The 24,655-nt window shown below is 41.3% G+C and overlaps 1 protein-coding gene across 5 annotated transcripts in view; it reads left to right on the top strand.

The window, feature by feature from the left end:
- Positions 1 to 24,655, top strand: part of LOC110501509 (protein TANC1) — a 180,963-nt gene continuing 156,308 nt past the window's right edge. For 2 of the 5 annotated variants that reach the window (XM_036958878.1, XM_036958877.1), the window contains exon 1: positions 4 to 191. The gene's annotated coding sequence lies outside the window, so the exon portion shown is untranslated. Of the gene's footprint in view, positions 192 to 24,655 lie in introns of all 5 variants that reach the window. The other 3 variants (XR_005038794.1, XM_036958881.1, XM_036958879.1) reach the window with 3 other exon arrangements.

Genomic DNA, 24,655 nt, shown 5'->3' with positions numbered 1-24,655 from the left:
TGGTTACAGGTCCGGCGCTGTTGACGCGCAGTTGCGTTGCCCGACCAGCTCTAAATGACCTCATGGAGGAGTAGCCGACTGGTCTAGAGAGGGAGGAGCTCGCGCCCTACCTTTGGTCCATCAAGGGATTCATGTGGAGATAAGCTGCCGGGAAAACTTTTTCCTACTGGGATATCCATGACATTTACCAGGTAAATATTGGACTTTTAAGTTCAGTGTTTTCGCCTTTATTCAAAGATCAAGTACAGCTTGGACTGTGTTTAGTTGGTTTTGAGGAGAAAGTAGCATAACTAGCTATACGGGGAGCTTTTCCTCGGCTGTCTAACGTTAACGTTACTAGCTTACGTTAGTGAAGGAAGAGCTAGCAAGGAGAATATGTTGGGACATGTCTCCTACTGGAAGCGCTGTGAGTTCACATTGAGGAGAGAAACAGAACGTTAAATAAATGTCTACTATTATACGGGAAGAAGTGTGTTTAATATAGTGAGAGATATGGCCTCACTTTAAATACATGATTGTTGAGCAAAGTATGAGGGGGGGGGGGGGGGGGGTTCTCTTGTTAAGTGCCTATGACAGTTTGAGCTTCTCGGCAAGCTGTCAAGTCTTATAGCAAAAATCTTCTTCAGACATTTCTATTGAGTCCAACCATTACTGAAACTTCTGAAAATTTCAAAAACTAGATGTGCAACGTGTCAGGTTTTGTCATTGTTATCAATCAGAACTTTGACTACCTAAATAATTTTGGCCTTATTTGATCTTAGGCGCACACTGAAACTGCCGCACATTGGTGTGCTTAGGAAATGTGTAAAATGTCAGCAATGCATCCCTACGAGAAACTAAAAAAGCAGTTGTTGACTTTGCTACTAGAAATAACATGGTAATGGTATAGTAACACCTTAGTTACACACCACGAAAACATTTGGCCAGACACCAATTCATTTAAGTACAGTATAGGCAAGTAATATTTTTTTCAGGGTAGCTAGAACCCCAAACACTGTAGAATAACGGTTTCAGCCTTATCCTCAGTCTTTCTTCCGTTTTACCATACTGTTCTTGTGTTGTTACCCCTCTATAACAAAACAAAGTAGTCCTATGTGGTGTGTTGATGTTTAAACTCTATTCTTAGATGAGATGTGGTGGTTTTGAAATCAAGACATAAGCCATATGCAGTAATCTTGCTCACCCACATGGGTTTGAGTCATGTTGAAGTAAGGTCGGGTCTGCACTTGACACTTACATGCGATTTCTGCTATCAGAATACGAAAATTGCATTGAAAAGACGGGTCTAGACACACAAAAGTCACTTTGTGGTCTCTCTCCCCCTCTCTCTCTACCGCACCTGCTGTCTCAACCTCTGAATGCTCAGCTATGAAAAGCCAACTTACATTTACTCCTGAGGTGCTGACCTGTTGCACACTCTCCAACCACTGTGATTATTATTTTACCCTGCTGGTCATTTATAAACGTTTAAACATCTTGAAGAACGATCTTGCCTTAATTAATGGCCATGTACTCTTATAATATCTACCCGACACAGCCACAGAGGAGGACTGGCCACCCCTCAGAGCCTGGTTCCTCTCTAGGTTTATTCCTAGGTTCCTTCTTTTCTAGGGAGTTTTCCTAATCACTGTGCTTCTACATCTGGATTGCTTGATGTTTGGGGTTTTAGGCTGGTTTTCTGTATAAGCACTTTGTGACATCTGTTGATGTAAAAAGGGCTTTATAAATACATTTGATTTGATTTGGTCTGATTGTGTTCAGATATGGCTGACCACTTCAGGTGGTCAGGGATGCATTGTGTGTGGATTTATCCTCAGTTTGGGCGCAATCAAGCTACCAAAAGCACATACAGTGGGTCGACGTCATCAGCACTCCTCCCACAAATCTCCAGAAAACTTGTGTTTTGGGGCTGAGGCAACCTTTTCATTATAGCATTGGAAGAAATACATTCCTAGAGTGTGAGGAATGTGTTTGCTGGCCTCATAAATGCTAGCAGCTAGCTAATATTTAGAAAAAATATTTTCTTTTTGGCTAGAGTTATGCTAACCCGTTTGCGGGTTATGCTAACCCGTTTGCGATCCCTTTAGCGTTGCTTGCTAGTTTGCTGGCTAGCTACAGAGGTTAGCTGGTTAGTAAGCTACAAAGGTTAGCTACAGTGGTTAGCTACTGCCGTCAGTTGTTGTTGTGTTATTTTCATATTTTGCCTATTCCACCATTTGTAGAATGCATACTGGCATTTGAATATAGTGCGGGAAAGGGGAATCTGGACACACTGTGGATATCGTAGACACATGTAGGTGTAGATGCATGATGCGTTCGGAATTCCATGATCAGAACTCTACGATCAGAATACTAAAACTGCATGATCTGTCAAGTCATGGACTCTTATAGTCTCCACCCGGCACAGCCAGAAGAGGACTGGTCACCCCTCAGAGCTTTCTTCCTAGGTTCCTGCCTTTCTAGGAACCTAAAACTACTTACCTGGGAATATTGAAGACTCATGTTAAAAGGAACCACCAGCTTTCATATGTTCTCATGTTGTGAGCAAGGAACTTAAACGTTAGCTTTCTTACATGGTACATATTGCACTTTTACTTTCTTCTCCAACACTTTGTTTTTGAGTTATTTAAACCAAATTGAACATGTTTCATTATTTACTTGAGGCTAAATTGATTTTATTGATGTATTATATTAAGTTAAAAAAATGTTCATTCAGTATTTTTGTAATTGTCATTATTACAAATAAATAAAACAAAATCGTCAGATTAATCGGTATCGTCTTTTTTTGGTCCTCCAATAATCGGTATCGGTATCTGCGTTGAAAAATCCTAATCGGTCGACCTCTAGTTCATAGCCAGTTGGCCAATAACAGGTGATTGCACCAAGGAGACAATGTTGGGGCTGAGGAGTCAATGGAGCCACTGACCAGAGAGTGTTTCAGGTGCTTTGAATCAGTATCCAAACAGCATCCACATTGTGGCACATTATTCAAGTAATAAGGAACGATATTGAATGTCTACTGAATTGAAGAGTTTAATTAATATAATAATGTATGGCATTTAGCAGATGCTTTTCTCCAAAGTGACTTAGTCATGCATAGAAATGTATACACCAGAATTGTTTTGTGTGGCAAAGACTGTAAAGTGTGTGGAGTTTGCAGAGTTCTCTGTGTCAGTTGGTTTTGTAAAATTAAATGTTATTGGAAAGATTCTGCTCTAATCTGGTTGTGGGCTAATGTCTATTGGGTTGACACCAATAACAAATGTGGCTGAAGGAGGTCAGTCCACCCTCCAGAGGCAAGAAGTTGGGTGGGATGGAGTGTTTGTTTGAAACAGCAAATTGATGATTTGTATTCACACTCCCAGTTTGAATCATAGATCATTATGGGAACGTTTTTATTGTGTCATGGTTGTTTCAGTGGTTTGAGGGGCCTGTTGTGAAATGATCCTTTATTAACAGTGGCTTTTGCCCCTCTGTGTCATGCCAACCCCATGCACTGAGGCCGCTCGTTGCAAGCCCTCTGATGTAATTACTGTAAACATCATTGTAGTATTTGAAGAGTACACATGGCCATATAAATCCAGAAGAAGGTATCTGTGTAGATTGTCATAATAAGAGGTTGTTTTATTATTAATGTGATATAACTAGATGCTATTATTTGTCTGTGGTCATAGGATCCCTCACAGTTAATAATAGGATGATACTGATATGCCATAATTTTATCATTGGTTCTTAGTGCTATGATCTGCTCAGTACAGCTGCCAATGGCTAGCCTAATTTAAAAATAGTACACAGGCTATTACATTCACCAGTTTCTAGCCTATAGGGTACGGGGCATTGTGTAATTGCATTAGGTACAATTTCTCAAGGGTTCAAAGAAGTTTGTATCTAAACGCTCGCCTTAACTCTTTTAACCCCACCATTTAATTGCACTGCTTCCCTCTAGGCATCAATTAAAATGTAGCAGAATGACAGATGCATATTGAGTTGCCTTTGTGTATTGGTGGAGGATTTGGTTTCTGAACATGAGAGCAGCTCCGGTAGAGAGAACAGAGAGAATGTGATGAGCAAACAAAGCTACTGTATGACACTGTGAGATTTCAGAGTGACCTCATTAGCTTACTGAGAACGTACAGTTTAGAAACCACAATTATTTTGGTCTGCCAAATGTTTTATGATTGCACGCTTTAATCAACACATTCGACTCAATGAGACATTTCATTAAACTGACATAGGAATAATACATTTATGAAAGGACTCCCATAAAAACCCTCAGTGAGCTACAGTACTGAATGAGATCCCAAGCCTGTGTGTGAGCACAACCAAAAGTTTTTAACAGTACCTCCTGATGAAACAGCTGTTATTAACATTTTTGTTAAGCATTTAGAAAGCCCCAGAGAGAAATGGAGGGGTAGATAGCTGTGTTGTTATGACTGTGGAGTATAAGAGGGGCTGGGTCTCCGCTCAGGCTGTGACCAATTGTAATCAAGCCCCTTCCCTTTTTCCACATTTTGTTACATTAAAGCCTATTTTAAAATGTATTAAATTATTTCCCCCCTCATCAATCTCCACACAATATCCCATCATGACAAAACGAAAACAGGTTTTTAGAAATTTTAGCAAAAACATAAATACCTTATTTACATTAGTATTCAGAGACTCGAAATTGAGCTCAGCTGCATCCTGTTTCCATTGATCATCCTTGAGATGTTTCTATAACTTGATTGGAGTCCAGCTGTGGTAAATTCAATTGTTTGGACATGATTTGGAAAGGCACACACACCTGTCTATATAAGGTCCTACAGTTGACAGTGCATGGCAGAGCAAAAACCAAGCCATGAGTTTGAAGGAATTGTCCGTAGAGCTCCCAGACAGGATTGTGTCAAGGCACAGATCTGGGGAAGGGTACCAAAACATTTCTGCAGCATTGAAGGTCCCCAAGAACACAGTGTTCTCCATCATTCTTAAGTGCAAGATGTTAAGAACCAACAAGACTCCCCCTAGAGCTGGGAGGTGACCAAGAACCCGATGGTCACTGACAGAGCTCCAGAGTTCCTCTGTGGAGATGAACCATCTCTGCAGCACTCCACCAATCAGGCCTTTATAGTAGAGTGGCAAGACGGAAGCCACTACTAAGCAAAAGGCACATGACAGCCCACTTGGAGTTTGCCAAAAGGCATCCAAAGGACTCTCAGACCATGAGAAACAAGATTATCTGGTCTGATGAAACCAAGATTGAGCTCTTTGGCCTGAATGCCAAGCGCCACGTCTGGAGGAAACCTGCCACCATCCCTACAGTGAAGCATGGTGGTGTGAGCATCATGCTGTGGGGATGTTTTTCAGCGGCAGGGACTGGGAGACTAGTCAGGATCGAGGGAAAGATTAATGGAGTAAAGTACAGAGAGATCATTGATGAAAACCTGCTCCAGAGCGCTTAGGACCTCAGACTGGGGCGAAGGTTCACCTTCCAACAGGATAACGACCCTAAGCACACAGCCAACACAATGCAGAAGTGGTTTCGGGACAAGTCTCTGAATGTTCTTGAGGGGCCCAGCCAGAGCCCGGACTTGAAGCCGATCGAACATCTGGAGAGACCTGAAAATAGCTTTGCAGCCAACCTGACAGAACTTGAGAGGATCTGCAGAGGAGAATGGGTGAAACTCCCCAAATTCAGGTGTGCCAAGCTTGTAGCGTCATACCCAAGAAGACTCAAAGCTGTAAGCTTGTTGACAAAGGTCTTTCAACAAAGTAGTGAGTAAAGGGTATTTTTTTTAATGTCATTTGCCAACATTTCTAAGAGCCTGTTTTTGCCTTGTCATTGTGAGGTATTGTGTGTAGATTGATGAGTGGAAAAAAATATTTAATCCATTTTAGAATAAAATTAGGAAAAGTCAAGGGGTCTGAATACTTTTCGAATGCACTATATGTAAACCCTGAATTGCTAATGCTATGTATAGGCCAATCAAATCAAATGTATTTATAAAGCTCTTTCTACATCAGCCGATGTCACAAAGTGCTGTACAGAAGCCCAGCATAAAACCCCAAACAGCAAGCAATGCAGATGTAGAAGCATGGCGGCTAGGAAAAACTCCCTAGAAAGGCCAGAACCTAGGAAGAAACCTAGAGAGGAACCAGGCTCTGAGGGGTGGCCAGTCCTCTTCAGGCTGTGCCGGGTGGAGATTATAACAGTACATGGCCAAGATGTTCAAACGTTCATAGATGACCAGCAGGGTCAGATAATAATAATCACAGTGTTTGTAGAGGGTGCAACAGGTCAGCACCTCAGGAGTCAGTTGGCTTTTCATAGCCGATCATTCAGAGTTAGAGACAGCAGGTGTGGTTGAGAGAGAGAGTCCAAATCAGCAGGTCTGGGACAAGGTAGCAGGTAGAACAATTGAAACTGGAGCAGCAGCATGACCAGGTGGACTGGGGACAGCAAGTAGTCATCAGGTCGGGTAGTCCTGAGGCATGGTCCTAGGGCTCAGGTCCTGAGAGAGAGAAAGATAGAAAGAGAGAGAGAGAGAATTAGAGGGTGCACACTTAAATTCACACAGGACACCGGATGAGACAGGAGAAAAACTCCAGACTGACCATAGCTCCCCGACACAAAGTATTGCAGCATAAATACTGGAGGCTGACAGGAGGGGTCGGGAGACACTGTGGCCCTGTCCGACGATTCCCTAGGACAGGGCCAAATAGGCAGGATATAACCTCACCCACTTTGCCAATGAGAGGCTTTGAAGCCACCGGTCGGCCATATTGGCACTCCCCAGAAGAAGCAGTCCTCTATAGGAATTATTGGAATTCTACATTATTTCAATTAAGTGTTAAGGACAAAATTATAGCTGTTAAAGTATTTTTATTGTTGTGGGGACACTAACATTAGAACTTAAAAATATATACTTTAATGTTATATATATACAGTGCCTTGCGAAAGTATTCGGCCCCCTTGAACTTTGCGACCTTTTGCCACATTTCAGGCTTCAAACATAAAGATATAAAACTGTATTTTTTTGTAAAGAATCAACAACAAGTGGGACACAATCACGAAGTGGAACGACATTTATTGGATATTTCAAACTTTTGTAACAAATCAAAAACTGAAAAATTGGGCGTGCAAAATTATTCAGCCCCCTTAAGTTAATACTTTGTAGCGCCACCTTTTGCTGCGATTACAGCTGTAAGTCGCTTGGGGTATGTCTCTATCAGTTTTGCACATCGAGAGACTGACATTTTTTCCCATTCCTCCTTGCAAAACAGCTCGAGCTCAGTGAGGTTGGATGGAGAGCATTTGTGAACAGCAGTTTTCAGTTCTTTCCACAGATTCTCGATTGGATTCAGGTCTGGACTTTGACTTGGCCATTCTAACACCTGGATATGTTTATTTTTGAACCATTCCATTGTAGATTTTGCTTTATGTTTTGGATCATTGTCTTGTTGGAAGACAAATCTCCGTCCCAGTCTCAGGTCTTTTGCAGACTCCATCAGGTTTTCTTCCAGAATGGTCCTGTATTTGGCTCCATCCATCTTCCCATCAATTTTAACCATCTTCCCTGTCCCTGCTGAAGAAAAGCAGGCCCAAACCATGATGCTGCCACCACCATGTTTGACAGTGGAGATGGTGTGTTCAGGGTGATGAGCTGTGTTGCTTTTACGCCAAACATAACGTTTTGCATTGTTGCCAAAAAGTTCAATTTTGGTTTCATCTGACCAGAGCACCTTCTTCCACATGTTTGGTGTGTCTCCCAGGTGGCTTGTGGCAAACTTTAAACAACACTTTTTATGGGTATCTTTAAGAAATGGCTTTCTTCTTGCCACTCTTCCATAAAGGCCAGATTTGTGCAATATACGACTGATTGTTGTCCTATGGACAGAGTCTCCCACCTCATCTGTAGATCTCTGCAGTTCATCCAGAGTGATCATGGGCCTCTTGGCTGCATCTCTGATCAGTCTTCTCCTTGTATGAGCTGAAAGTTTAGAGGGACGGCCAGGTCTTGGTAGATTTGCAGTGGTCTGATACTCCTTCCATTTCAATATTATCGCTTGCACAGTGCTCCTTGGGATGTTTAAAGCTTGGGAAATCTTTTTGTAACCAAATCCAGCTTTAAACTTCTTCACAACAGTATCTCGGACCTGCCTGGTGTGTTTCTTGTTCTTCATGATGCTCTCTGCGCTTTTAACGGACCTCTGAGACTATCACAGTGCAGGTGCATTTATACGGAGACTTGATTACACACAGGTGGATTGTATTTATCATCATTAGTCATTTAGGTCAACATTGGATCATTCAGAGATCCTCACTGAACTTCTGGAGAGAGTTTGCTGCACTGAATGTAAAGGGGCTGAATAATTTTGCACGCCCAATTTTTCAGTTTTTGATTTGTTAAAAAAGTTTGAAATATCCAATAAATGTCGTTCCACTTCATGATTGTGTCCCACTTGTTGTTGATTCTTCACAAAAAAATACAGTTTTATATCTTTATGTTTGAAGCCTGAAATGTGGCAAAAGGTCGCAAAGTTCAAGGGGGCCGAATACTTTCGCAAGGCACTGTATGTATGTGTTGTTTAGCTCACATAATATAATTTAATAGTATTCATTAAGGTGTACGTAATAGCATAAATATGTCAAAAATAAATGTAGACATTAATAAATGCATTTCTGTAGCTTCCAAAATATTTTTTACAATGATGGGGAAGTGCCAAGATGGAGGTGCGGTGGCTACAGAACAGCATCCCCCTTTCAGTCATCTAGTGTATATATAAATAATTGGCTGTGACTCTCAGGCCAACTGGTTCTTGAGAGAGGGTCACTCACAGTTAAAACAGTTTCAAGGTGATCATGATTGTGGTGTTTATTAATGCAGTGCACTCTTGTGATATTCAAACATGTTTCTCTATAGCCTCTCACAACAGTTAGGCTACCTCCACAATCTGCCATGAGAGAGTGCTGTGTTGTGGTCTTTTTCTTAGCGGTATATAGTCTATATTACTGTTTGTTCAATTTGAGGTAGTCTAATAATAAACCATGAAGCCTTATCTGCAAACTGTCTGGGCTCAGGCTGAACACCTGTGTAATGTTTATCAGCCAAAACCCAGGAGTGATTTATTAGACGTACACGTTTGCTTTCAACAAAGGAAACAGGTCTGAGTCCCTGTGATGCCAATTTTGTTAAATGTCTTACTAGCCTAGGAATCCCTACGAGTGAAACTCATGAAGTAAAATGGATGAAGATGCTATGTGTTAAGAGAAAGCCCGTAGACTTTAAACCTGGCAAGTTAATGTTTGACTCTAATCAAATAGCCTAGCAGGAAACCCCAAACTCCCTGCCAAATATCTGGCTATGGTCTGGACGATAAACGATAAATCAACGATAAAGCCTTGTGTTCAATTTTTTTTGCTGCCCTGCACGCCGGGCAGGCAAACTGTTGCCATTTCATGTGTCTGAAGGTACAAACTCTGCCTTCCTGGTGGGCCTGGAGAGGAAAACATGTGCACTATGCTACCACTGGCCAATCAGATTGCGCAGATGACCGAGTCTGCAGTAACATAGCAGGCATAAAAGAAAGCTACGACAAAATTGATAATGTGAGATTGCAAAACGTTTAAAACACAGACTAGAGAGAGACTGTCAACGAATACAGCAAAGAGCTGCTGTTTTTATGACTGAGTTCATGTTTACGTTCTTACTCAGCTCTGTCAACACTTTGTATTCAACACTTTTATAAGCCATGAAATGCACGTTCTTCCTATTTCCACTCAGCGCTACAACAAGCAGTGCACCTGTAATAAATAAGTAGGAAAGTGTATCTATAGGCTTGCGTTGTTGTTATTATTAGCGGCGTTGGTCTTTTTTAATTTCAAGGAATATTTCACTTTCTCTGTTCATATGCGTAACAACATGAGTTTGTGCATGAGGCAGAAATAATGAGGTGCGACTCGAGTTTTGCCATCAACTGGAAGATGGTGTCCCTTTTTGGTCAGTGTCAGTGGAGGATAGGGAGAGCGGAGGGATGTTGAGTGACGGACCCTCACTGCTGAGACTCACCATCAGATGCAGGCACCATCAGCCCAGTAAAATAAAAAGCAAATTATTTAAATGTATGCTCACTCAGCTGTGCCTCCCAAGTAATACAATAATGGGTCTATTACTGGTGTGATCATATAGCCTACCTCAAACTTTGAAATATAATTTTTTTAAATGTCCTGAACAACAATGCATTGGCAGGTAAATTCAAGCAAAGACAGGATGCGGTGATAATGTATTGGGCCTATAGCTTACTGCACAAACCTCATTGCTACAGTACTGTTTTTAATTGGTTAATGTTGCATAGGCTTACATTTTTTTTAATTTTTAATCAGAGCGGTAGATCTCGGCATGCATTTTGACTCTGAAAGTGATCTTGACTCAGAAAAGGGTGAGAGTGTTTTTTCCTGTTTGGGAGTGTTCCTAGTCAGGTGAGGAGGAGGATTTATGGAGTCTCCCTGATGTTCATTAAAAGAAACCAGATAAAGATTGTAAATAGATGTGGGCAGGCTGAGGCTGGCAAATGGTATCCTAACTCATAGCTAGCTATCAATAGAGGTCGACCGATTAATCGGAATTGGCGATTAATTAGGGCCGATTTCAAGTTTTCATAACAATCGGAAATCGGTATTTTGGGGCGCCGATTTACCGCAAAAAAAAAAAAAGTATTTTATTTTTTATATATCTTTATGGAAATTACCACAGGCAAGTCTGATTAGGCTTAAGCCTCATTAACATTACATCTGAGCAGTCCATTGCGTTGCATCGGATGTCATTAATTTCAATGGGGACCGACCTCTTGTGGCTGAAGGCTCCGTTGCGAAACGGGTGCTGCATACTTAATAATTTTCCAAACTTTGCTTTGTCTTCGGCGCCTATATCTATAGGCGGACTGCAGTAACTACACGCCACGGCCACTGCCATTGAAGGTAGTTGTAACAGAACAACGGCCATTAGCATTACGTCACTACATGTGTTACGTCCCTACATGCACACTAGCTAGCTAGGACACACTAGGTCAGGGTAAAAAAAAGTTTAATAAATATTGGGCCAAACAGTAAAAACATTTATTTAATTTTTTAATAAGATCATCTTTGAGAATGAACAATCACCAAAACAAAAGCTAGACAGACAATAAAAAATTCCTCAAATTATTAATTCAGGAGTATTTTTGTCATGGCATGGGGCCCCAATTGATTTTGTTATAATGTTTAATTCACTCAGATAGTATAAGCCATGGCAAAATGTGTAGAATTACAGGCAATTAGCATTAAAACGGCCAATGTTCTCTCAACCCCATGACAAGATGCATAGAATTGCAGAAGATTTTCTTTAAAACCAGCTACATTCTGTCACAGCAGCTACAAGGCCTCTAAAATGTGTGCACCATTGGCCATGTCCCCGCCACGCCCACCACCTAAGCCCCATTTTGATCCAACACTAGCTAGCTAGTACACACTAGCTCATTGACTAGTAAACATTAGCTAGCTGGCTAGTACACACTCGCTAGCAAGCACACACTAGCTAGCTAATACAGCTAGCTCCGTCCAGTGTGAAGATGACGTACACCATAATAAAATAGGTCACAATGTGTACGCGGCATTAGCTGTACCACAGCTTCTGCCATAGAAACAAACGTAGCATGGCTCTGTGTCCGTTGTTTTACCTTTACATTGCAGAAACTGCTCGTCTGTAGACCAAACCGTTCAAACTAAAGACCTATTTTACTTGAGAAAAAAAAATCTAGCACAAATTCCCAGGACACTCTTAAAGGGGTACACATCGTGAATCATCGTGAGTAAGGAACTATGAAAAAGGAAATAAATGTTTGTTGCAAAAAATGTATGATTTGCAGTATGGATTAGATGAGATGGAGGTCATTACCATAAAATAAATTGGGACATTTTTGTTGTGCCACAGAATATTTTTTATCCCATCATGGTGTAAAAAAGGTTGAGAACCACTGGTGTAGGGTAATGTTTCTTGGGTATGAGGTGATGTATTTGGAAAGGGAGCGATGCGCAATGTCTTGTCTGCAAGTGTCTAAAGCGTAGGCGATAATAATAATAATACAATAATAATAATACATTTATTCAACTTTTATAGCATCAGGTATAGACATAGACATGTCAGGTAGACTCAGTTTCCACAGCTCCAAGTACAACTGTACATTCTAAGTAATGATCGCCTTCAAAAACATGTTCAGCGCTGCTGGGAAGCTTGGATAGGGCATTAGAAACCGTTTCTCACACTCTTGACTTCTGAATAGGCAGTGGCATTTTCAGGGTGGAAGTTTATGCCCCCAAAATCACATTAGTAGTACCAGAATCAGCTTGCTCTCAAAATTACCTGAAAAAGTGAAACTGTCTGTTTAATAAAAGTTATCCTCCTGGGTAAAATAACTGGCTAATGAGCAGATTAGACCTGTCATCGTTTTTAATTTCAACAAAAATAATGTCTACATCCATTATAGATGAAAAAGTGGGTTACTTGCCTCTAGTCACTGCTGTAAATTGTTTGAATCTGCTTGTGACAGCATGACCTCATTTTTGGCCTGAAGGTAAGGTGAATAATCATACGATTTGAGAATGTCAGGCTATTTTCCCAGGATCTTAAAAAGTTTCTAAGAACACACTGCTCCAAGCATGTTTATTTCGCAGGTAAACTACCGTACAGGCATGGACATAAGTTGCTCCAGACAGGAATTTCCTCAGTTAAACTATTTGTGTTATAGCCTAGCATAACAGTCCTAGCCTAAATCCTCTTATTACACCACCAGTTGTCATGGATGCATCCTATATGGTCATGTTATACCCCGTGTGCAACCTGGGGAGCAGAAAATGTTTGCACACAACTTGAATTAGCCTATGCAGGCATGAACATGGATGTTAAATCTCTCCGTGTGACAGGATTGTGTAGGCTACTTCAAAAGTCTAACTACATTAACTTTGTTAACCCAAGTGCTAGTATAGTATTAGTAGAACATTGGAAACAGATATGGCCAGTAAAGAGTTAATTAACAACTTCATTCTTGCTGCCTTAAAGTAGAACTGGCAGCGTTTTAATTTCTTAGCACATATGAAACAAACAGACAATCATAATATCAATCAAAAATATCAAATTCACAGTTTATGCTTCAAAATCAACATTATAAGAGGTTTTAAAAATAATATGTTCTATTTGACTCAACATTCCATGACGTACAGTAAGGCATTGTTGGCAGAATAGATAGATGCAATTCAATGCATGATTAATATAATTCACCAATACATTTCTTGGTAGTCCAAAAAATATTGCTATCAGGTTTTAAATCAGAGCTGGCCTGGTACATTGTTTGCTGCCTCCACCCATTCGGAATGCACCATTTCAGTTTCAATGACTCAATATTTTGAACAAAAACGGATGACTGTATCTAAGGCTGGGAATGTCAATACAATTAAACTAGCAAGGGCAAAGATCACAAGTCAGTCATAACGTGGCTAATAGTCTAGTGTACATGTGCCAAACACAAGGCCCTTGGGCTGAATAGGACACACAAGTGAGTATAAATGAGTCAACAGTTGAGTCATCTACTTTATGAAATTACATACAGCCTGATGCGCTTGCAGCTGTGAATTCAACTTAAATTGTGCTGCTTTAGTGTGTTTACAGCACGCAGCGGAGGGAAAGTGTAAGGACACATGCCACTGTCCTATCTAGGCACCTAAAATGCAGTCTGGCTTTGGTTTTTAAAGCTTAACCTAAAAACTAAACCTGCAACAAAACACCATACAAAGGAGAAACATGTAGGCCTAATTTGAGCAGAAGTGTAAGCTGGCGTCTCATTTGATTGCACCATATGCTACCGTTGCTATTCAACTGCACTTGTGATCCATGCAGTGCAAACAAATGAAAAACATGTTATTTTTTTTTCTTTTTACCCCTTTTTCTCCCCAAGCTACTATCTTGTCTCATTGCTACAACTACCGTACGGGCTCGGTAGTACACAACCCAACCGGCCGTACTGCTTCTTAACACAGCGCGCATCCAACCTGGAAGCCAGCCGCACCAATGTGTCGGAGGCTACACCGTGCACCTGGCAACCTTGGCTAGCGCGCACTGCGCCACGGCCCGCCCGGCCCGCTGGTGCGCGATGAGACAAGGAGATCCCTACCGACCAATCCCTCCCTAACGACGCTAGGCCAATTGTGCGTCGCCCCACGGACCTCCCGGTCGCGGCCGGTTACGACAGAGCCTGGGCGCGAACCCAGGGACTCTGATGGCACAGCTGGCGCTGCAGTACAGCGCCCTTAACCACTGCGCCACCCGGGAGGCCCGAAAAACATGTTTTAAGTTTGTTATTTCGAGTTACTGAATACTTTTTGATTAGGGTCGCAGTATATTATGCACATCTGCAAGCATAGCAGAAAAGTATATTATTTATCTCTTATTTTCTTTTAATATGTTAAAATGCTATATACAGCATCCTATGTACATAAGTGGACATTGTAAAGGGCTGTATTTTTTCTAATAAAACAATGGCCGGTTTGTGTCGCAGTGTGAATCGCTTAGCTAGCTAGCTATGCTGAACTTGAATGACTGTTATCCACACTTAGCATGTCTCTTAGTTGTCAGTCAAATGTATTTGGGATCTATCAAATGGGCGTGCGAGCAGGCAGGCAGGCAAGTAAGTTCCCAATGTTGTCAAAACGTGGGTTGGGACAAGCATGCATTGGCAGGCAAGCTGCAGAAGGACAAGCAGGCTAATATTCCACATCATTTCAGTTCAATTTTGACGGCCAACTAGCTTAAAAAGTTTGAGAGGATTTCTCCACTTTCAATTGTACAGGAATAACATAGTTGTATTGTAAATCTCAGCCAGCCAAATACACCCTCCTCCCTCTCATATGGATAGAGAGCACAGCACTGGCTGTGGTTAAAGGTTTGGAGCCAGGATGTGAATGAATCATAGTGGAGTTTGACTGGTGGACTGGTTGTGTAAAAAAGGGTTGCTTATTGCCATTTCCTAATTTCATAACATAGGCATAGAATGTGAAGAGCAGACATTGTGCACAATGCCTGAGACAGACTGCAGCCCATTCTTCCATACCTGCCACTTCACTTCCTCTTCCAGGGTTTAGGATTGTGTTGTTCACTTCTCAATGTTTCAGTGAGCTTTGAATTCAGCAAAGCCTAAGAATGGACAGTAATATAACGGCCATTATCTTTAACCTGTCAAATGTAGGCTGGAAATGTTCATTTGCCCAATCTCCCCCAAATTAAAATTAATTTCATAGAGGCATTCTTTACTGTCATTGGCAAAGTGTCCATTTTCTCAGATGACAAAGGTCAGAGCCTGCCTGGTGTGAATTTTGACTGTCACTATGACAACAGCTGCTGGGCGAATTTAGAGGAACCATTCATGTAGAGTCATTGGATGAAAAGGCCGGGTCGATGGCTGTTACCAGGAAAGTAGTATATAAAAAACTGACCTCAGGCTGCACGGGAAGTCATGCTGAAGGTTGCTCTCTTCATTGTCTGGCATCTCACAGAGCACAAAGCAGCTCCACACTCAACCAGGCCTGTGTGTCAATGGCACCAGCATCGAAGGCAATCAGGAAAACAATCCCACTTCCGTTCTATATATAATCCAGCTTCTCTGATGACCATCTTAGATGGCCCTGGGTTTCCGTTAGGAAAATGCGGTGCCGGACAATGTGACCGGGAAGATTTAAATTTACCGGTCATTTGTTACTCGTTTCAGGAAACTAGGTGTATGCCGCGGGTCACTACTTCACAGGAGAGCCATTTAAACTTACAACTTTTTAATGTTTTTAATAAAAATGTGTTTTTTTGGGCAGAAATGCCTTCTGGAACATGTGAACTTTCATGTGCCTTGATAACAGACTTGTGTACCATCTGTAAATACAAATACAAGTGTTAAATGACGAGCCTAGTTGGTTTAGCCACAGGAAAAGTCAGCAACTTTTCCACTAGCCATGATTGGCTGAGATAATGAGTGGGCTGGACATGCTGGGAGATGAGTTTCAGATTGGTCTGCCATATAGCATACTTCTGTCTATTTGAGCTAGTTAGTATGTGTTGGTAATCCTGTCTACACATACTGTAGAACTGCATAAGTGTTTTATTTTTTAATTTGTACCTTTATTTAACTAGGCAAGTCAGTTAAGAACAAATTCTTATTTTCAATGACGGCCTAGGAAGTGGGTTAACTGCCTGTTCAGGGGCAGAACGACAGATTTGTACCTTGTCAGCTCAGGGGTTTGAACTTGCAACCTTCCGGTTACTAGTCCAACGCTCTAACCACACCCTGCCGTTGCTCTCCGCTTTCTGGAGGACTGAGTTTCGAAATCAGTGCAATTAGATTATGATAGCTAAGGAGATGGAGAAAGCACCTGTCTCCGGATTATATCTTCAAACTAAGGGCAACCATGGCATCCGTGACAGGGACAGGCGTCCATCCATGATGTATATGGCTTAGAAAAACTAGCTAGCTACATTTTAAGATGTTCCCTGACAGAAAGTCTTAATTTCAAGTTAAAGTGTGCTGTTAGTTGGCTAGCTAACATTACATCTATGATCTTATTATTTGTCCCAGAACATGCAATGAAGCAGAAAATAAAAAGTAATTTAAAAATATTTGCCAAAATGCAATTAGCTGGAAAACACCCTTCTAAACAGCACACCTGATGCGAGCGGTTCCATATGTGACGGAGATAAAGGTCTCTGTTTGAAATTAAGAAAGAGGAGGAATCTAAAGATGCAACAACTAGCATGGGTTGCTAATTTGAGTAGGATTGTGCCTTTGGCTTCTGTACAACGAAAGAGAAACCTCTTCCATTTTTACAATATTTAGATCTATCTGGGTTTGGAGCATACAGTGAATGTGAATTTCAACTCCCTATTTTTATTTGACTGGTAGTCCCTGGGAATCACTGCGGTACATAGCTGTGGCTCTGGGGATGGTGCTTGCTTTGTGGTGCCTCAGAATTTTTTTAAAATATTGAGTGTCTGCCCCTCTATTCAGTGTGTGTCCACAAAGACCTGACAGCCACAGTAGGTCTTTGGCAACGCTGCTCTGATGGAGGCCCTTTTTAGGGGCTCTGCCTAAAGGAGATAATACCCCCAACTTAAACGCTATGGGTTGGTTGGTGGTCAACTCACTTATCAAACTGTGGGTTAGATAAATCTTGGTGCCTAGCCATGTTCTATGATGCATCCATGTATGCTCTGTTCTGAAGTTTTTCTTAAAGGTCACCATTATTTTCCTACCTAAAACGTATTGGCTTTTGATGTTGATTTTGTCCCTTTGTTCTCATAAGAGGCACACGTTGATTTCATTAACTACTTAGGATAGTATGTCAGAGGGAGATCTAAGGACACAGAATAGCCTGTATCCTAACTCTTACTCTCTACCTTTAAGCCCAGGCAGTCTGACCTTTAGATAATAATATAACTCTGCATGCCTCAGAAATCCATCCCCTTCAAAAGTTAGGCCGATTGGCAATCAAGCTTAGAGCAAAGTTAAGTATCTAGGAGTAGCATCCCCTCCATCAGTTAATGTTAGTGTGGATCCACCTGGCTCTGAGCTAGGCCACAGTACAAAGGAATGTGTGGAATACAGTGATTGTAAAAATGTGCAGCCCATTTTCTTCTGAGTGCCGGTCTTGTTGTAATCGCCGGCCGTGTCTAATGAGTTGATTGGATCAGTGTAATAAGAATCATGTGCGTTCGTATACATTCGTAATGTGCTTCTCTGAGACAATATCCTATTATTGTGCCATAACATAATCATAACATTGGAATGAGGCTAACTGAATTCATTACCTTGTCAATAGGCAATCTTTTGAAACATCTGAATAGCACTTGGCTGCACTAGTATGGCCAACATAGCAAAGTTTATGAATAGCCTACTGCCAGTGCGATTTTTCCTCATTTCATGTACCACTATACCAAGTTCTCCATTAAATTATCAAAAGGGGGCATAGTCCCATGGAAATACAGTCTATACAGTGTCTTCGGAAAGTATTCAGACCCCTTGACTTTTCCACATTGTGTTGCGTTTTTTAAATGTTATTTATTTAACCTTTATTTAGCTTGGCAAGTCAGTTAAGAACAAATTATTATTTACAATGACGGCCTAGGAACAGTGGGTTAACGGCCTTGTTCAGGGACAGAACGACAGATTTTTACCTTGTCAGCTCGGGGATTCAATCTAGCAACCTTTAGGTTACTGGCCCAATACTCTAACCACAAGGCGTAACAGCCTTATTCTAATATGGATTAAATAAATAAAAATCCTCAGCAATCTAAACAGAATAACCCATAATGACAAAGTTAAAACAGGTTTTTAGAAATGTTTGCAAATGTATTAAAGTAAAAACAGAAATACATAGGTATTCAGACCCTTTTCTATTAGACTCAAAATTGATCATTGATCCATTGATCATTCTTGAGATGTTTTTACAACTTGATTGGAGTCCACCTGTGGTAAATTCCATTGATTAGACATTTGGAAAGGCACACACGTCTATATAAGGTCTCACTGTTGACAGTGCAGGTCAGAGCAAAAACCAAGCCATGAGTTTGAAGTAGAAGTCGACCGATTAATCGGAATGGACGATTAATTAAGGCCGATTTCAAGTTTTCATATCAATCGGAAATCTGTATTTTTGGACGCCGATTTGCCGATTTTATTATTATTATTATTTTTATTTAAATATAACAGTGGGTTAACTGCCTCTGACCTGTTCTGACCTTAGTTCCTTTGTTTTGTCTTTGTTTTAGTATGGTCAGGGCGTGAGTTGGGGTGGGCAGTCTGTTTCTTTTTCTATGTTGGTTTTTGTGTTCGGCCTAGTATGGTTCTCAATCAGAGGCAGGTGTCGTTAGTTGTCTCTGATTGAGAATCATACTTAGGTAGCCTTTTTCCACCTGGGTTTCATGGGTGTTTATTTTCTGTCTTTGTGTTATGTTTGAAGCCTGAAATGTGGCAAAAGGTCGCAAAGTTCAAGGGGGCCGAATACTTTCGCAAGGCACTGTATGTTCTCATGTTCTGAGCAAGGAACTGAAACGTTCGCTTTCTTACATAGCACATATTGCACTTTTACTTTCTTCTCCAACACTTTGTTTTTGCATTATTTAAACCAAATTGAACATGTTTCATTATTTACTTGAGGCTAAATAGATTTTTATTGATGTATAATATTAAGTTAAAATAAGTGTTCATTCAGTGTTGTTGTAATTGTCATTATTACAAAAAAATAATAATTAAATAAAAAATGTGTCCGTTTAAATCAGTATAGTTTTTTTGGTCCTCCAATAATCGGTATTGGTGTTGAAAAATCATAAATCGGTCGACCTCTAGTTTGAAGGAATTGTCCGTAGCGCTCCGAGACAGTATTGTGTCAAGGCATAGATCTGGGGAAGGGTTCCAAAACATTTCTGCAGCATTGAAGGTACCCAAGAACAAAAATCTAAAATGGAAGAAGTTTGAAACCACCAAGACTCTTCCTAGAGCTGGCCGCCTGGTCAAACTGAGCAATCGGGGGAGAAGGACCAAGAATCTGATTGTCACTCTGACAGAGCTCTGGAGTTCCTCTGTGGAGTTGGGAGAACCTTTCAGAAGGACAACCCTCTCTGCAGCTGAACGGAGCAAAGTACAGAGAGATCCTTGATGAAAACCTGCTCCAGAGCGCTAAGGACCTTAGACTGGGGCGAAAATTCACCTTCCAACAGGACAAGGACCCTATGCACACAGCCAAGACAATACAGGAGTGGCTTCGGGACAAGTCTCTGAATGTCCTTGAGTGGCCCAACCAGAGCCCGGACTTGAACCCGATCGAACATCTCTGGAGAGTCATGAAAATAGCTGTGCAGCAACACTCCCCATCCAACTTGACAGAGCTTGAGAGGATCTGCAGAGAGAAATGGTAGAAACTCCCCAAATACAGCTGTGCCAAGCTTGTAGAGTCATAACCAAGAAGACTCGAGGCTGTCATGGCTGCCAAAGGTGCTTCAACAAAGTACTGACTAAAGCATCTGAATAGTTATGTAAATGTGATATTTCAGTTTTGGTTTTTAATACATATGCAAAATCTTCTAAAAATCTGTTTTTGCTTGTCATTATGGGGTATTGTGTGTAGATTGGTGAGGGGGGGAAAACTATTTAATCCATTTTAGAATAAGGCTGTAACGTAACAAAATGTGGAAAAAGTCAAAGGGTCTAAATACTTTCCCGAATGCACTGTAAGTAAACAGGTTGTATACATAGGCCAAAGTAAATGTCATTAGAGAGTGACTACCGAACCAGTATTGAGTGTACACTGTGTGGGGTTAACAGCCAGAAGTCTGTTGGTTTGGCCCTTACAATATCAGGAAGGCATTCCTCATTTCCTTTTAGTTAAACTAGGGCTTGTTTATTGTTCCTGCAGAGATGAGCAGTAAGCTCCCACACAGCAACAGGCCTAGAGGTTGGAGAAGGGAGGAAGGGAGGGAGTCCAGGCCCATAGAGATGGAAGGCAGGCATCCTCCATAATGTTCTCCCACTCTAGTGAAAGCTGCTGCTCCGAATCACACTGCACAATTTGGGACCAAGAGTAGTTTACCATAGCTGTGAATCACAACAGTAGAGCTACAATGTATTCGGAAAGTATCCAGACCCCTTCCCCTTTTCCATATTTTGTTATGTTACAGCCTTAATCCAAATTGAGTACATTTTTTCCTCATCAATCTACACACTATACCCCATAATGAAAAATAAAAAAACATTTTTTGAAGAAAAAGAAACGTAAATATCACATTTACATAAGTATTCAGACCCTTTACTCAGTACTTTGTTGAAGCACCTTTGGCAGCGATTACAGTCTTGAGAGCTTGCCTAACAGAGCTTGAGAGGATCTGCAGAGAAGAATGGGAGAAGCTACCCAAATACAGGTGTGCTAAGCTTGTAGCGTCATATCTAAGAAAACTCAAGGCTGTAATCGTTGCCAAAGGTGCTTCAATAAAGTACTGAGTAAAGGGTCTGAATCCTTATGTAAATAAGGTATTTCTGTTATTTATTTTGAATACATTTGCTATAATAAAAAAATACTGTTTTCACTTTGTCATTATTGGGTATTGTGTGTAGATTGATGAGGGAAAAAAATATTTAATCCATTTCAGAATAAGGCTGTAATGTAATTTTTTTGGGAAAAGTTAAGGGGTCTGAATACTTTACGAATGCACGGTATATGGAACCCTGTCCCTTACTCCATTTTATGCTTTGTGTGTGGAAGGTGGTGGACTGTGTGATATAGCCTAAGCCTTAGAGGTTGGTATTAGGCATTTTAAACATGCCCTTCCTGTTCACAATTCTACAGCTGCACCATCGAGAGCATCCTGACCGGTTCATTACCGCCTGGTATAGCAACTGCTCGGCATCCAACCGTAAGGCGCTACAGTGTGTATGGCCCGGTACATCACTGGGGCCAAGCTTCCAGCCACCCAGGACCTACAGTTGAAGTCGGAGTCATTTAAACTCGTTTTTCAAGCACCCCACAAATTTCTTGTTACAAACTATAGTTTTGGCATGTCGGTTAGGACATCTACTTTGTGCATGACACAAGTAATTTTCCCAACAATTGTTTACAGACAGATTACTTCACTGTATCACAATTCCAGTGGGTCAGAAGTTTACATACACTAAGTTGACTGTGCCTTTAAACAGCGTGGAAAATTCCAGAAAATGATGTCATGGCTTTAGAAGTTTATTTTATTTTTACAGGGACAGTGCACATTAATCAATGTTTCAGTAAAAGTTTTAGCCAGCCGGCTAATTTTCAACTGCAGTCCCTGGGCAGGTTATTAAAAACAATTACAATATAGACAATCATTGAGCAGTGAGCACACGCAGAGCAACATAGGACAAGCAACACATAGCATACAGACAGAGCAACAGAACAAAAAGCAGCAAGACAAAATTCATAAAAGCAACAAAATGTTTCCACACCTCACAAGCTACAGACAACAGACAACATGGAAAGCGGCAATACACAGCTAGGGATTATGTTCACAAATCTGATTGACCTTTAGCCATGTCTTCATGCATTGACATCATTTGAGTCAATTGGAGGTGTACCTGTGGATGTATTTCAAGGCCTTCCTTCAAACTCAGTGCCTGTTTTCTTGACACCATAGGTAAATCAAAAGAAATCAGCCAAGACCGCAGAAAAAATTTGTACAGTAAAACGAGTCCTATATCGACATAACCTGAAAGGCCGCTCAGCAAGGAAGAAGCCACTACTCCAAAACCGCCATAAAAAAGCCAGACTACGGTTTGCAACTGCACATGGGGACAAAGATCGTACTTTTTGGAGAAATGTCCTCTGGTCTGATGAAACAAAAATGGAACTGTTTGGCCATAAGGACCATCGTTATGTTTGGAGGAAAAAGGGGAATGCTTGCAAGCCGAAGAACACCATCCCAACCGTGAAGCACGTCGGTGGCAGCATCATGTTGTGGGGGTGCTTTGCTGCAGGAGGGACTGGTTCACTTCACAAAATAGATGGCGTCATGAGGCAGGAAAATTATGTGGATATATTGATCAGTCAGGAAGTTAAAGCTTGGTCGCAAATGGGTCTTCCAAATGGACAATGACCCCAAGCATCCTTCTGAAGTTGTTGCAAAATGGCTTAACAAAGTCAAGGTATTGGAGTAGCCATCACAAAGCCTTGACCTCAATCCAATAGAACATTTGTGGGCAGAACTGAAAAAGTGTGTGCGAGCAGGAGGCCTAAAAACACCAGCTCTGTCAGGAGGAATGGGCCAAAACGTTTGACCCAAGTTAAACAATTTAAAGGCAAGGCTACCAAGTACTAATTGAGTGTATGTAAACTTCTGACCCACTGGGATGTGATGAAATAAATAAAAGCTGAAATAAATCACTCTCTACTATTATTCTGACATGTCACATTCTTAAAATAAAGTGGTGATCCTAACTGACCTAAGACAGGGAATTTTTACTCGGATTAAATGTCAAGAATTGAAAAATGGTCAAAGACTCCTCCGGTCACCCAATTCATAGACTGTTCTCTCTGCTACCGCATGGCAAGCGGTGCCGGAGCACCAGGTCTAGGTCCATAAGTCTCCTTAACAGCTTCTACCCCCAAACCATAAGACTGCTGAACAATTAGTCAAATGGCCACCCAGAATATTTACATTGACAACCCCCCCCCCAACTTTGTTTTTACGCTGCTGCTGCTGTTTGTTATCTATGCGTAGTCACTTTACCCCCACCTACATGTACAAATTACCTCTATTAACCTGTACCCCTGCACATTGACTCGGTACCATAACCCCTTGTATATAGCCTCGTTATTGTTATTTTATTGTATTACTTTTTATAAAAAATTGTACTTTAGTTTATTTAGTAAATATTTTCTTAACTCTATTTCTTGAACTGCATTGTTGGTTAAGGGCTTGTAAGTAAGCATTTCACAGTAAAGTCTACGCCTATTGTATTCGGGGTGCATGTGACAAAAACATTTGATTTGATCAGAACAGATAGTTGAAATCTGATCACTTTGATTTAGTAATCTAATTTGGTGGATGGTTTTATTTGATATGTTTAGTGTGGACACTCAAGGCAGCTCCCCGCACCTCTCTGATTCAGAGGGGTTGGGTTAAATGCGGAAGACACATTTCAGTTGAATACATTCAGTTGGACAACTGACTATGTATCCCCCTTTCCCTTTCCTTGAGAGTGTTGTCACGGACAGGTCAGGGATTTGAATAATCAACCTTTCGTGGACTGGCCCAATGCTTGAACCACAAGGCTACCTGCTGCCCTAAACATGGGTAACGCACCAGGAATAATGACCTAGCTAGAGAAAGCGGTCTGTGGATAGTCAGCACACAGACAGACATGGAAACAGATCTGTCTGAAAAAGTGTGACTCTGCAAAGTGCCCCAATACATCAGGATGACTGTAGTCCTTTGTGACGAATCTCCTGACTGAAGCACTAATCCACTCTTTTGTAGCACCATTATTAGTGGTCTTCCTGTCTTGCAAAAGGGGGATAGAAATGCCACAAGTTAACAATTGCTGAACATTGCAGAGGACCTACCATAGGACTGAGTGGAATGTTTCCCATTCTCTCTCTCTCTGACTATCTATCTGTCTTTGTGAATTATGGATTAAGTCGTCAAAGCACAGTTGTCGGCACTTACACGCCTTATCTCAGCTCACTGGTCACCATAGTGGCACCCACTCGTAGCACGCGCTCCAGCAGGTATATCTCACTGGTCACCCCCAAAGCCAATTCCTCCTTTGGTCGTCTTTCCTTCCAGTTCTCTGCTGCCCATGACTGGAACGAATTGCAAAAATCTCTGAAGCTGGAGACTCACATCTCCCTCACTAGCTTTAAGCACCAGCTGTCAGAGCATTTTACAGATCACTGCACCTGTACTTAGCCTATCTGTAAACAGCCCATCAGACTTTTTGTTTTATTTTGTTTCACTTAAAGCTAGTGAGGGAGATGTGAGTCTCCAGCTTCAGAGATTTTTGCAATTCGTTCCAGTCATGGGCAGCAGAGAACTGGAAGGAAAGACGACCAAAGGAGGACTGTATGTTTTGTTTATTCCATGTATAACTC

This window comes from Oncorhynchus mykiss, chromosome 22 (assembly GCF_013265735.2).
Source record: "Oncorhynchus mykiss isolate Arlee chromosome 22, USDA_OmykA_1.1, whole genome shotgun sequence".
In the NCBI taxonomy this organism is placed as follows: Eukaryota; Metazoa; Chordata; class Actinopteri; order Salmoniformes; family Salmonidae; genus Oncorhynchus; species Oncorhynchus mykiss.
The sequence above is the reverse complement of the archived record's forward strand: the minus strand, read 5'-3'. Positions and strand labels throughout refer to the sequence as shown.